Here is a 10,923-nt window from a genome sequence, read left to right as displayed (position 1 = left end):
CTCGGCTATTTTTTGGTTGCAGCCGTCATTGTTGTTTGGCGGGTCCGGGCTGGGGATTTGAACCCGCCACCTTAGGTGTACATGGCTGGGGCCTTAGCCGGTTGAGCTATCGGTGCCAAGCCGTTAAAGATGTTTTTCTTACAGATTTGCTGAAAATATTTTTCTCTAGTTTTTTGTACTTTTATTTTATGGTGCTTTTTGATATTTATGCATTTAAAAATGTTATATAGGGACAGTTATTGTTCACTTCCTTTAAGATCTTTGCCCGCTGCTATAAAATTTAGAAAACTAACCCCTACATGAAGATTAAATGCTCACTTTTATTTTCTACTTTCAAAAAAAGGAATTTTTTTTTTGAGACAGAGTTTCACTATGTCACCCTCGGTAGAGTGCTGTGGCGTCACAGCTCACAGCAACCTCAAAGTCCTGGGCTTAAGTGATTCTCTTGCCTCAGTCTTCCAAGTAGCTGGGACTACAGGTGCCCGCCACAGTGCCCAGATATTTTGGGGGGTTGTAGTTGTCGTTGCTGTTTGGCAGGCCTGAACCCTGTTCGAACCTGCCAGCCCCAGGTGTAGGTGGCCAGCGCCCTAGCTGCTGAGCTACAGGTGCCGAACCTCCTTTCAAAAATTTTAACATTTACCTCTATTGGAAATTTATTTAGGTATATGGAGTGAATTTAAAAAACTGACTCACTTGCACTCAATTTTGACTGCACATTGGAATCACCTGGAAAGCTTTATAAACTGCTAACATCTCAGTCCCACCTCAGAGATTTCAACTTAATTTATTGCAATCCAGGAACATAGCATTGCTCTTTATTTATTAAAAAATGTCTGATCTTAGTAGTTCTTAGTGTTTTATTCTTGTAAGTCACACATACCTTTTAAGAGCCTTTAAAAATTTTTTGTTGTTGTTGTTGCTTTTGTGAATGGAATCTTTACCTCATTTTATTCTCCCACCGGTTATCACAGAATATGGGAATACTTTTGATTCCTATATCTCATATATCCACTAATTTATGACTGGCTTATTAGTTCCAAAAGTTTTTTTTTTTAAAGAGTAACTAGGAATAAAACTCTTTTATCTGACACTTCTTTGTGTGTACTATTTTTCATTGACCCCCCTTCCTTATTGCTTTGGCTAGAACAGCAATACTCAGAACCCCTTTATACTCTTTTTTTTTTTTTTTTGAGACAGAGTCTCACTTGGTCACCCTCAGTAAAGTGCTGTGGTGTCTTAGCTCACAGCAACCTCAAACTCTTGGGTTCAAGTGATCCCCTTGCCTCAGCCTCCCAAGTAGCTGGGACTACAGGCACCTGCCACAATGCCTGGCTATTTTTTAGAGACAGGGTCTCACTCTCTACTCTTAAAAATTATTGAGGATCATGAAGAGCTTTGGTTTATGGGGATTATAGCTATCAATATTTATATTAGAAATTAAAAGTGAGAACAATTGAAAATATCATTTAATCAATCAATAGCAATGAAAACTCCATGTTTTTTTTTTCTTTTTTGCAGTTTTTGGCCGGGGCTGGGTTTGAACTCACCACCTCTGGCATATCAGGCCAGTGTCCTACTCCTTTGAGCCACAGGTGCTGCCCAATTCCACAATATTTTAAATAAACAATAAGTACATGTATATTTTCAGAAAAATCTTTGATGAAACTGGCATTATTTTACATTTTTACAAATCTCTGTACTATATGGCTTAATATTAATAGCACCGTATACTTGTATCTTCTGTATTAATATCTTATTATTTATTGCTTTGGTTGAGGTATAAAAAAAATACCTTTAGCCAAGAGTGGTGATGCACACCTGTAGTTCCAGCTATTTGGGAGGTGAGGCAAGAGGATCACTTGAGCCCAGGAGTTTGGGGTTGCAGTAAGCTATGATGGCATCACTGCACTCTAGCTTAAGCAACAGAGTGAGATCCTGTCAAAAAAGAAAGAAATAGAAAGAAAAGAAGGGAGGGAGGGAGGAAAGACGGAAGGAAGGAAGGAGAAAGAAAAAGAAAATCTTGTTTGGCAGGTACATAGTTGGAAAAGGAAAGAGCCTTTTGGTAGACTTTTGAGATAATTGTGGGCATTCCTTTGTTACACATCAAAATTTCAATTTTCAACATCTTTTACATTAAAATACATGGGTCCATTCTGTACTTTAAATAGATCTTTTACTTCTTATTTTACAACATCATGCATTGGTCATTTGGAAAATATTGTTTGAGCTTTGCAGATCTTCTAAATGTTGACACATTTTATTATTTCGTATCAAAAAATCACATTAATGAATACTATCATCCATCTCATTAGAAAAGGCTTTAGTGTTAGGAAGCTTCCAAGCTAATAAAGGAAAGTACAATTTTCCAAAATTCTAATTTTATTTGAAATTTTAAATGATATCTTTGGCAACAAATGATATCAGTTGTTTTCTTAGTGAAATACTATACTCATTAAAAGAAAACTCTGTTAAATACACAGTAAATAATCATAGTTTGTCAGTTCTTCTTTCAATGAAGAATAGTGTTCCAGGACATCATATGTTGATCAAAGGGTCTATTTATCAAGAAAATATAACAATTATAAACATATATGTATGAAACAATAGAGCCACAAAACAAATGCACTGAACATTGACAGAATTAAAAAGATAGACAGTTCTACAATAACAGTAAGGGCCTTCAACATCCCACTTTGTAATAGATAGAACATCTAGATAGAAGTTCAATAAGGAAATGGAGGACTTAACACTGTAAACCAACTATACCTATCAGACATACATAGGACACTTAGCCTAACAATAGCAGAATATACATTCTACTCAAGTGTGCATGGAACATTCTCCAGGATAGACTATAAGTTAGGCAACAAACCAGGTCTCAATACATTTAAAAAGATTGCAGTCGGCTCGGCACCTATAGCTCAACCAGCTAAGGCGTCAGCCACGTACACCTAAGGTGGCGGGTTCGAATCCCCAGCCCGGACCCGCCAAACAACAATAATGGCTGCAACCAAAAAATAGCCGGGTGTTGTGGCGGGCACCTGTGGTCCCAGCTACTTGGGAGGCTGAGGCAGGAGACTCGCTTGAGCCCAAGAGTTGGAGGTTGCTGTGAGCTGTAATGCCACGGCACTCTACCCAGGGGGACAGCTTGAGGCTCTGTCTCAAAAAAAAAAAAAAAAAAAAAAGATTGCAGTCATACAAAGCATCTTCTCTGACCACAATGGCATGAAGGTAGAAATCAGTAACAAGGAAAATGTCACAATTCCCAAGTACATGGAAATTAAACACACCCTGTTAAGCAAAAAACGGGTTAAAGAAAAAAAATTCAAAGGAAATTAAAAAATACTTAGGGACTTATAAACGAAAATGAAAATATAGCACATCAAAATTTATGGTATGCAGTATAAACCGTGCTCAGAGGGAAACATATACCAGTATGTGCCTATATGAAAAAAAGAAGACAAGGTCTCAAATCAATAACTTACAGAAACTTCTTTACAACTTACAGAAACTAGAAAAAGAGAAGCAAACTAAATCCAAAACTAGCAGAAGGAAGGAAATAATATTAGAGTGGAGTTAAGTAAAAAAAGGGAACAGAAAAACAATATACAGAAATTTGATGAAACCCAAAAGCTGGGTTTTTTTTTTTAAAAGGATCAATCAATAAAACTGACAAACCTTTAGCTAGAATGACCAAGAAAAATAGAGAAAAGACACAAATAACTAAAATCAGAAAGAGCCTTACAGAAATAAAAAAAGATTAAAAGAGAATACTATGAGCAATCATATGCCATCAAATCAGACAACTTAGATAAAATGGACACATTCTTAGAAATACATAAATTACCTAGACTTACTCAGGAAGATAAAGAAAATCTGAAAAGAAATATACCAAGAGATTAAATCAATAATCATAAGCTCCCAACAGAAAGAAGGCTAGGACCAGGAAGCTTCTACCTTTTCTAAGAATTAACATCAATTGTTCCAAACTCTTCCAAAAAGTAGAAGAGAAGAGAACACTTCCTAATTCATTCTATGAGGCCAGAATCATCCTGTTAGCAAAGCCAGACAAAAGCATTACAAGAAAACTGAAGATCCATATCCCTTATGAATATAGATGCAAAAATCCTCAACAAAATATTAGCAAACCAAATCCAACATCATGTTAAAAGGATTACACTATGACCAAGTGAAATTTACTGAAAGAATACAGAGTGTTCAACATAAGAAAATCAACCAGTGTAATATACCACATTAATAAAGTGAAGGAAAAATATATATTATCATCTAAACTGATGCAGAAAAGGCACTTGACAAAATCTATCACCCTTTCATGATAAAAAACATTTGGGAAACTAGAAATAGAAGGGAACTTCCTCAACATGATATAAGGCATTTTTGAGAAACCCACAGGTAATATCACAGTCATGAAAGACTGAACGTTTTTTTCTCCCGATCTTGAGAACAAGACAAGGATGCCCAGTTTTTCCCCTGCTATTCAACACTGTACTGGAAGTTCTAGCTAGAGCAACTAAGCCAGAAAAAGAAATAAAAGGCATTGAGATTGGAAAGGAAGAAGTAAAACTATTCCTATTTGCAGATGATATGATCCTACATATAGAAAATTCCAAAGAATCTACCAAAAAATGATCAGTTCAAATGCAACAAAGCTGCAGAATATAAGATCACCACACACACACACACAGCAAAGCAAAACAAAAAGCCAGTCGTGTTACTCCAAAAATGCACAAAACATCAACAATATGGAAAGAAATAGGAAAATAACTTCATTCACAATAGCATCCAAGATGACAAAAACATCTGGCAATAAATTTAACTAAGAAGGTAGATGAGGACCAGGTGCAGTGGCTCAAGCTTGTAATCCTAGCACTATGGGAGGCTGAGGGGAATGGATTGCTTGAGCTCAAGAGTTCCAGACCAGCCTGAGCAAGAGTGAGACTCCCATCTCTACTGAAAATAGCTCCTGTAGTCCTAGCTACTCAGGAGGCTGAGGCAGAAGGATCACTTTAGGCCAGGAGATTGAGATCAGCCAGGATAACATAGCAAGCCTAGCTCTACAAAAAAACTTAAAATTTAGCTAGATGTTGGGGCACATGCCTGCAGGCCCAGCTACATGAGAGGCTGAGGCAGGAGGATTGCTTGAGCCCAGGAATTTGAGGTTAGGGTGAGCAATAGTCATGCCACTGCACTCCAGCCTGGGTGACAGAGCAAGACCCATCTCTCTCTCTCTCTGAAAAAAAAAAAAAAAAAAAAAAAAAAAGACCTATTTTGTGTTGAAGGACATTATGAACAAAGTGAAAAGAAAACCGACAGAATGGAAGAAAATATTTGCGAACATGTAGGGTCAAGTATCTCAATTATATAAAGAACTCTTGGCTCGGTGCCTGTGGCTCAAGTGGCTAAGGTGGCAGGTTCGAATCCAGCCCGGGCCCGCCAAACAACAATGATGGCTGCAACCAAAAAATAGCCGGGTGTTGTGGGGGGCACCTGTGGTCCCAGCTACTTGGGAGGCTGAGGCAGGAGACTCGCTTGAGCCCAGGAGTTGGAGGTTGCGGTGAGCTGTGATGCCACAGCACTCTACCCAGGGGGATAGCTTGAGGCTCTGTCTCAAAAAAAAAAAAGAAAGAAAGAAAGTGAAACCCTGTATATTGCTGATGGGAATGTAAAAATGGTTTGGTCACTATGGAAACAGTTTGGTGATTCCTCAAAAAGTTAAACACAGAATTACACTATGACAGAGCAATTCTACTCTTAGGTCTATTCCCCAAATAATTAAAAACAGGTACTCTAACAAATATATGTACACTTGTGTTCATTGCAGCACTATTCACAGTAGCTGAAAGGTGGAAATAGCCTGAATGTTCATCCAGGGATGAACGGTTAAACAAGTTGTGGTATGTACACATGACGAATATTTTTCAGTCATAGAAAAGAAGGAAACACTGAAGCATGCTACAGCTTGGATGAAACTTGAAAATATTCTAAGTGAAAGAAGTTGGAAATGAAAGGTCACATATTATATGATTCTATTCTATTCTATTCTTTACTTCTATGAAGTATCCAGAATAGGCGAATCCATAGAGACAGAAAATATGTTAATGATTCTCAGGGGCTGACAGAAGAGGGGAATGAGGAGTGACTGCTAATAGGCGTAGTTTCCCTTTGGAGGGATGAAAGTATTTTGAAACTATCATGACTTGGCCATTATGAATTGAGCTGCAGTAAACATTCTGGGGCAAATGTCTTTGTGGTAAAATGATTTTTGTTCTTCTGGTAGATGCCTAGTAATGGAATTGTGGGATCAAATGGAAGGTTGACTTTTAGTTCTCTAAGAATTCTTCATACTTCTTTCCAAAAAGATTGTATTACAATTCCACCAGCAGGGTAAAGTGTTCCCTTCCCTCCACGTCCATGCCAGCATCTGCAGTTTTGGGACTCTGTGATGTAGGCTAATCTTACTGGAGATAGGTAATATCTTAGAATGATTTTGATTTGCATTTCTTTGATGATTAACGACGGATGAGCATTTTTTCACGTGTTTGTTGGCCATTCGTCTGTCATCTTCAGAGAAGTTTCTATTCAAGTCTCTTGCCCACTTATAAATAGGATTGTTTGCTCCTTTCTTGTTGATTAATTTGAGATCTCTGTAGATTCTAGTTATCAGACCTTTGTCAGATTCATAACATGCAAAAATCTCCTACTCTGAACCCTGTCTGTTTGCCTTGGTTGTGGTACTTTTAGCTGTGCAGAAGCTTTTTAGCTTGATCAAATCCCAGTTATTTATTTCTGGTGTTGCTGCAATTGCCGGGGGTAGGGGGAGGGTAATTCCTCATAAAGTCTTTGCCCAGGCCGATATCTTCAAGGGTTTTCCCACATCTCTTCTAGGGTTTTTATTGTTCCATGTCTTAAATTTAAATCTTTTATCCAGTGAGAATCACCCCTTGAATGGATCAACAAACTGTGGCATATGTATACCATGGGGTACTACACAGCCATAAGAAAAGTTGAAGACTTCTACGTCTCTATGTTTACCTGGATAGAGTTGAAACACATTCTTCTTAATAAAGTATCTCAAGAATGGAAAAAAAAAATCCAATCTACTCAATACTAATGTGAAACTAATATAAACACTTACACATCCACACAAATGATAAAACACAAATACAGCCTAGCAAGGGGGATGGAAGAGGAGGGAGAAGGGTGGGAGAGGGAGAGGGTGGGCAATTGCCTGGATCTCACCTAGTGTACACAATGTGAGGGTGTGTGGCACGCCCCCTGGCTGAAGGGCTCAACTACAACTTGAACTTTACCTTGGAAGTGAGAACAATGTAATCTAAGTATTTGTACACTCATATTAATTTTTAAAAAATAAAAAATAAAATAGGGCTCTAAATAACAGAAAAAATAATGAACTAAGGGAAAATAAAGATGATCATAAATTGCAAGAAAATAAGATTTATTTTAATAAGAAAGTGTTTTGAAACTAGAGAGGTGGTTATTATACAACATTGTGAATGCACTAAATGCACCTGGATTGTTCACTTTAAAATGATTAATGTTCATTTCACTTCAATTAAAAAAATACAAGGAAGATGTTCCATGAAAAAAGTGACTAGTTCAGCTTAGAACTCAAACAATTGCACACAAGTGCATTGTATGAGGCAACCCTGTACTTCAGCATGCAGAAATGCTTTATGCTTTCTTCCTATTTCTTCACAAAGAAATTCAAAGAGATATGATTTAATAAAATTCATAAATTTTACAGCTTTATCAAGGAACTTCTTACGTGAAATTAGATTTTTTAATAATGTGAATGCATTATGGTGAAGAATATGACTCTTAGTATACTTGGCACCACTGTTTTGATTCATGCTAATGTATGAAGCAGTTTTACTTGCTTTTGCAGGCAATCAACCCAGTAACAAAGGCAAAGGACATCTTAGAATTACTATGAAAATAATTATGACTTCTTAGAATCCCAGAAAGGACCTCAAGGATCCCCAGAGTCCACTGACCACACTTTGAGAACTGGTAGTTTATAATGTTCACATGATGTTTAATAAATGATAGTGATAGCAGGCCCACCCAGGTTCATTACTTATTAGAGTCTCAATAACTTCATAGTTGTCAACCTCAGTGAGGGATTCTCCAGCTAGCATTCGTGTTGGTTCTGACTTCTAGGGCATCTCAGTGGCCTTCTATTATTTAGGTACTGAATGAACCATACAGAGACATTTTAAATTACCTCCCACTGGGCAGCACCTATGGCTCAAAGGAGTAGGGCGCCAGCCCCCTATACCGGAGGTGGTGACTTCAAACCTGGCCCCAGCCAGCAAAAAAATTAAATAAATAAATAAATGAATAAATAAATAAATAACTTGTTAAAAAACAAATTACCTCCTATTGACTTCAGGAACTCCCCTGCTAGCATCACACTGGGATCTTACTAGCCCTAATCTTTCTTTTACCCTGGAAGACAATGTCATTTTCTTCCAATAATCCTTGATCTAAACAGGTGACATTCTGTAAGTGATATCTGAGCACATGTGAAGACTGAACAGCTCTTTCTTCATAGCTTTAACTCTACAGACATGCAGGCCCAAGAGTAGATAGTATTGCTTTCTCTACAATGCCTCAGGAAAACATTTTGAAAGCATTTCAGCCTCACTCTCTTAGTCCCTGAAGAATTGAACAGGTTCCTACAAGGCAGTGTTCTATCCTGGATAAATAGCCATAATGCTATGCCCTTTAGTAGTATGCAGAGATGGAGCCAAACCGAAAGAAGAAGTGGCTGTGGGCCCGGGAATTATGGACTATGTGGCCATATGAGAATACAGTAAATATTATCAAATTCTCATTTCAATGAAGCAACTTTCGGTTGAGTTTTCATTTTTAAGTAAGGCTTTCTAACCTTGTTAGTTCTCTACGACTATTTAAAAGCAAGAGTTTCCTCACTTGGCTTCTGCAACCAGTGGCCTGTGACTCCTGCCCGGGTCCTGTGACCCATGGCCCCTGGCCTGCTAACCCTGAGGCCCCCTGAGCCTGCAACTCTGCCCTCCAGCTTCCCACCGGCTCCTGAGGCACGAGGCCCAGGGTCAGTGGCTCTGCTCTCCAGCTACTCAGGGGCTCCTGCAACCTGCACACAGCAGTACCCCCGATAGGTGGCACCACTCTTGACAGTGGCTGCACTACCCCTGACAGTGGTGACAGCTCCACGGTCCCTCCCACTGGTGTCAAATTGAGCTGCCAGTGGACCCCCCTGCCTAGATGCTGAAGACCTTTTGAATTCTCACCTGATCTGTGTTTGTGTTGACCAGGGCAATTGGTTTGGGACTCTTGACCTGGGTGGATCACCTGGGGACCCACCAAGTGTACCCTGGTTGTACTCTGGTTGTGTTGTTGGGGGAGTGTGGGATTCTCCCCTTCCAGTTGTTGCCTATGGGGTGGTGGTGGGGTGTCTTAGTTTCTTATATATCTCCACAGCTGAGATTTCAACCCAAAGCTACTGATTCACTAGGATTGGACAGAGACTAGCTGAATACTAGTCAGTGCCATCTAGCCCCATCACACCAACCAGGTCCCCAGAGTTTCAGGCTGTAGTTCTGAATGGGACCTTTGTAAAGTTCTAAGGGAAAAGCCACAATCACCAGTCTCAGTTCTTTGGTAAAGGGCTGGTTAATTACAACTCCAGGAGCCCTCAATTCAATTTCACTTGCCAGCTTCTCTAGCCAAATGGTGAAAAATAATCATGGGGCAGAATGGGGGGGGGGACTCTGGCAACATGAGTAATCAGAGTAGATCACCTCCCCCAAGGAATGACAAAAGAGACACAATAGAAGATCTCATTCACAAACAAATGGCTGAGATGTCAGAAATCGAATTCAGAATTTGGATTGCAAATAAGACTAACAGAATGGAGGTAAAGATTGAATTAGAAATTCAAGGAGCAATTCAAAAGTTGTCTCAAGAATTCAATGAATTCAAACACAAAAATCACCAAAGATTTTGACACATTGAGGCAAGAACTTGCAGCCCTCAAAGATCTGAGAAATATAGTAGAATCCCACAGTAACAGAATGGAACAGTCAGAAGAAAGGATCTCTGACGTCGAAGACAAAGCTTTTGAATACTCCCAAATGCTCAAAGAGGAAGAGAAGTGGAGAGCAAAACCTGATCATTCCCTGAGAGAATTGTGGGACCACTCCAAAAGAGCAAACATTCACCTCATAGGAATATGTGAAGGAGAAGAGAATGGTCTGAAAGGCACAGATACTCTACTCTAAGAGATAATTGAGGAGAACTTCCCAAGCATGGCAAGAGATACCAAAATTCAGATAGCAAACAGTTTCAGAACCCCAGCACAACTTAACCCAAATAAAGCATTTTCTAGACACATAATTAACTTTGCCAAAGTTAATATGAAGGAGAAAATCCTGCAAGCAGCCAGACGTAAAAAAATCATAACCTACAAGGGGAAGACTATTAGAATGACTGCAGCTCTCTCTGCTGAAATTTTTCAAGCCAGAAGAGGATGGTCATTGACCTTTAATCTCCTAAAACAAAACAACTTTCAGCCCAGGATCCTGTATCCAGCTAAATTGAGCTTCATTTATGATGGAGAAGTTAAATACTTTAATGACATACACACATTGAAGAAATTTGCTGTAACCAAACCAGCTCTTTAGGATATCCTCAGACCCATCCTCCATAATGACCAGGACAATGCTCTACCATCAAAGTAAACTCACTCTGAAATTTTTGACCACAACCTAATTTCCACAGAGGTGAAAAGATTCAAAATGTCCACTGGACTTTTGAAAAACTTGACACCCAAAATACTACCAAGCTTATCAATACCCTTAATTAACATGAATGGCTTAAACTATCCTCTTCTTTTTTTTT

Source organism: Otolemur garnettii, unplaced genomic scaffold, assembly GCF_000181295.1.
Source record: "Otolemur garnettii isolate 467f Iridium unplaced genomic scaffold, OtoGar3 scaffold00022, whole genome shotgun sequence".
Taxonomy (NCBI): domain Eukaryota; kingdom Metazoa; phylum Chordata; class Mammalia; order Primates; family Galagidae; genus Otolemur; species Otolemur garnettii.
Note: the sequence above shows the minus strand (reverse complement) of the source record.